Here is a 4,687-nt window from a genome sequence, read left to right as displayed (position 1 = left end):
ATTCGTAACAAAGATTGATCATAGCTTAAATAATGTTTGCGCTAAATAATTCCTAAAATCGATCCAAACATCAGATGGTTGAACTTAAGTAATGTAATCAACATCATCACAAATATCCTCATTTTCATCCGCACTCTCATCTGATGACTCGTCAACCTCAAAATTTGTGGGCATGTGCTTTCAAATTAGATTGTGCAATATAGAAAATGCTATAACAATACAACCTTGAGTAAAAATTGAAAAAAAAAAAAAAAAAAAAAAAAAAAGAAGGGCTCCTATGAAATTCCCTCCTTCCCATCAACAAACCAAAAGTTCTCTCAATTACATACCTAGCTTTAGAGTGTTTCATGTTGAAGCACTCCTCAGCACTTACTGGTACTCGATCCCCCCATTCTTTCAAGAGATAGTGATGCCCTTTATATGGTGCAAGAAACCCCTCACAATTAGTGTAGCCAACACCTATCAAAAATTAACAAATTTGAAAATCATAGAATGGTACATAAAAAGTCATTACTAATTGTAATAAAGGAAGTCATTATATTTGGTTATTTTTAATCCCTTAATTTACCTTGAGGCACCTTTAAACCATTAGGCCTCAAAATTGCCTCATAATACACGACAATCATGTGTAGAGCCCTCCCATCCAGATAAGACAAAAACAAGTTCCATGTTAGGTGTACAAACACCTAAAACATTCATTTCAGGGTTTCCTTTTCTTGTTCAATACTTTCCTCTCTCCTCACTTGGAACATGAGCTCTAATAAATGTCTCATCTAGGGCTCCCAAGAAATTCTACAATTAGAAAAAAGAATACACAAGTGTATTTACATAGAATGTATGTGGAAAATTGCTTTTAATCAATTAAAGAATAAACGTTTTTTTAAATTTAATATTGTTAAATATACCTTGAAACATTTCCATCTACTATCGATCCTCACAATCTTCTGAAACAAGTGTAGGTTAGTTGTTTTTCTTCCTCCTTAATAGGGGTAATGTACATGACTCCATTTCTGTACAAAGCACAACACAGAAAGGATTACCTTACAAATTGATTATGAGTAATTCACTAGTACAAAAATGCTCATGTACAGAAAAGTCAATGCAAATAATGTAATTTGTGTTGGGTTTTTATTAGGTCTGACGCAAATGAGGGGATGCAAGTGAAATAGGCTATTTGCATCGGGTCAATTGCGTCGACAATTTAAAAAAAACCGATGCAAAAGGGTCAATTGCGTCAGTTTTTTAAAAGGCCGACGCATTTGGGTGAAGTATTTACGTCAGTTTTTTAAAACATCCGACGCAATTGGCTAAAAAAAATCAGCTCAGCAGATTCTTATCTTATCCTTTAGCATTTTCCTACGTTAGGGATATTTCCATAGCTACTCTCTCACTACGTACTACTCTCTCACTACTCTCATTGTCACTAAACCCATACTATTCCTAAGCTTTTTCCATCCATGTCGAGCAATTTCCGGCAAAAAAAACCCAGATTTCGAGCAATTTCCGACAAAAAAAAACCCAGATTTCGAGCAAGTTCAAGCTCTTTCCATCCATTTCAAGCAATTTTCCAGCAAAAAACCCCAGATTTCGAGCAATTTCCGGCAAAAAACCCAGATTTCGAGCAAATTCAGGCTCTTTCCATCCATTTCAAGCAAATTCGAAACACAAAACCCAGATTTCGAGCAAGTTCAAGCTCTTTCCATCCATTTCAAGCAAATTCGAAACACAAAACCCAGATTTCGAGTTTTAAAAACCTAAAAATTTTGAACATTCGAGCTTTAAAAACCCAGAAAATTTGAAACCCACAAAACCGAAACCCAGAAATTTCGAGTTTTCGAGCAGATTTAGAGAAGATTCGAGCTGTTTTTCAAGTTTCCAGCAAATTACATTATATTTTCGAGCATATTCGAGCGGTTTTTGAAGATAACATTATTTTTTCGAGCAGATGCTGAGGTACATTCTCTCTCCTATCTTGATTTTTGAAGATTATTTGGTTTTGCGCCTTTTTGATGTTGTTTTGGGTAAATTTAGGGTTTTGATTCGCTGAAATTGTTTTTGAAGTTGAAGTTATTTTGCATATTAGTTAAAGGTTTCAGATGCTACTTCTATGATTAGGATGCTACCTGAGCTCCTGTTGTTACCTGCTGATGCATATCTTCTGTTCTGCCTGCTCGCTGGTGCTGCATCTGCTGAGCTGAAGACCTGCTGCCACCTGCTGACCTCTGCTCGTGCCTGCTGTTTTTGTTGCTGTTTTGGTGCTGCTGGCTCCCCTGCTTGATCTTTTTTGCTCGTTGCTTGCTGCCTGCTGTGCTGCTGCGGCCCTCTGTTTATGCTGCTGCTGCCCTCTGCTTGTGCTGCTGCTGCCATTTGCTCTGCCTGCTGCTTTGTTGTGCTCCTGCTGCATGGTCTTTGATGACTAGCTGTTTTGCTTTTGGTGCTGCCCCTTTGTTCTTTTACTTGCTTTACTTGGTTAGTTACAGGGTCAATTTTATTAATGTTTGTGGTAGTTTCTTTACATCTTTAGTCACTCACAAGCTCCAACTCAAATCTCAGGTCATGCTGCACAAAGAACACTACTTCATCAACAACAATAGAGCTTGCTGTACTTGTAAACAAGTCAGCACCATGAAGCCTGATGTACCTATAAAAAAAACAAAAATTTGTTAATGAACATTCTTTTTCAATAAAAATAAAATCTATTTTTTAAAAGTTACATTTCTGAAAATAGAATGTTCATTCATTAGTTCATCTGTTGATTATTAAATCTATTTGTTCATTTTTTTAGCTGTGAAAGAGAATCAACTATTTGTTCATTTTTTTTTTTTTGCGTCGGACATTAACAAAAATCCGACGCAAATCGGCCTTTTTTCCAATTTTTTTGTTTTTTTGTTTTTTTTTTTTTATTTTTGGTTATTTGCGTCGGTGTTCAAGTAAACTCCGACGCAAATGACCCTTATTTGCGTCGAACAATTTGTTCGATGCAAATAAGTTTTTCTCATTTGCGTCTCCGCCGGTTGCGTCGGCTGGAAGTTCGACGCAAATGAGCATTTCTCTACTAGTGATTGTTGATATTATATGGCATGATTTATGTGTTTACAATGTCTATGTACCCGTCAAATAAGATGATTGTCTAATGGTCCTTGTGATATATGACGTATAAGGGTTTTAATTAGTTAATATTTTGGGCGCAGGGAACAGTACTTTACATGTAAAAATGACATTAAAAAACTTCTACAAAGGGCTTAATTTGTCTTTCATATCGCTTTATAAAATATGTTAGACGAAGAAAGTATATACCCAACAATTCCAACCAAACTACTAGCAACATCCACACTCCCATAAAACTCAATTTAATTATATACCCATGATTTTGGAATCACAAATTTATTGGAAATAGAACCCTATTTTCAAGAAATACACTACAACAACTTAAGCTTGCCCATTTAGTTTCAATCTAAACTTCAATATAACATTCAATGACTATATACTATTAATAAAACATGATGCGATTCCGGTGGGCTAGGACCGTGAGTCACGTTGGTAATGCGATAAGGATCGAAGTGGTTAAGCCTAAAAGTGAAAGTGCGCACTTTTTTTTTTTTTTATATGTTTTTATGCAAGTGACGTGACTTGCTTGTATGCGTGTATGATGGACGTGTGTTTGGTTGGAGTGATTGGTGCGTGAGATTGATGTGAAGAAATGGAAAGAGTGCATGGGAAAGTGGAATGTTTAAGAAAGATATTCCTCAATGATAAGGACTCCACCAACTATCGATTAAAGGATGGATGAACTAGACCGAGCACGAATCCATGCAACTCGGCCTAAGCTCAGTGATTTGAATCCACAAGTCAGAACAACTCGAATCCACGAGCCAACAATCTTGAATCCACAAGATCAAAATTTCACAAGGAAATCAATTTTATATCATTCAACAACGATTTTCAAATGATTACAACTTGCCAATTTTTAGTGATTAGAAGTCAAGTTCATTACTAAATGAACTCTACTTAATCACCTTGATTTATTCTAATTACACCTCACTTAAAACACTACTTAAACTCTAATTAATCTAATCATCAAAACCGTGCAAGATCAAGGTAAGTGGCGGTGTGTTGTAACGGTTCATAAAGAACCGCTACAAATGCTCATGTAATGGCTGCATTAATCAGTCGTTACATGGTGCCATTGCTGCCCCATTTGCTGCCCCTTATTTGCAGCGCTTATTGAAGAAACGAAGAAAATAAGCAAGGGATCCTAGGCAGCTGTTTAGTGCATCAAATAAAGCATCCAACAATGATCACTTGTAACGGTTCCTTTAGGGATCAAATGTCCTCGTGATTATCAGTTATTACAAGCCTTCTAGTGCTACTTATTACATCAATAATCTAGCTTTAAACAAGATCTTTAATACTACTAAATAATGCTCCAAAGTGACGGGTTCTATTTGCTTGATTCCCTCTCCAATGTGTCTTCAATGTATCGTTGTCTTGGGAGGAATCTTTCTCCCTTAGAACTCTCTTCATTGTCGTGTTTTAAGAGCATTAAATACATGAGTTACACCACAATTATTCTTTTCTTAAACATGATTAAAGAGATTAGTCTTAAAATCTTCAAATGACGGCTTGAACTATGATGAAGTCTTGATGTATTAGCTTCATTCTTCACCCACGAGTATGACGTGCATTT

At 36.0% G+C, this 4,687-nt stretch overlaps 1 long non-coding RNA gene across 1 annotated transcript; it reads left to right on the top strand.

Moving 5' to 3' along the window:
* Nucleotides 1-1,232: 1,232 nt before the first annotated feature.
* On the top strand, nucleotides 1,233-3,064 carry LOC110719334. The gene is made up of 3 exons (XR_002511068.1): nucleotides 1,233-1,953; nucleotides 2,116-2,469; nucleotides 2,554-3,064. It is a non-coding gene; the product is annotated as an uncharacterized LOC110719334 (long non-coding RNA).
* Nucleotides 3,065-4,687: the final 1,623 nt, after the last annotated feature.

This window comes from Chenopodium quinoa, unplaced genomic scaffold, assembly GCF_001683475.1.
Source record: "Chenopodium quinoa cultivar QQ74 unplaced genomic scaffold, ASM168347v1, whole genome shotgun sequence".
Lineage (NCBI taxonomy): Eukaryota > Viridiplantae > Streptophyta > Magnoliopsida > Caryophyllales > Amaranthaceae > Chenopodium > Chenopodium quinoa.
Note: the sequence above shows the minus strand (reverse complement) of the source record. Positions and strands in the feature narration are given on the sequence as shown.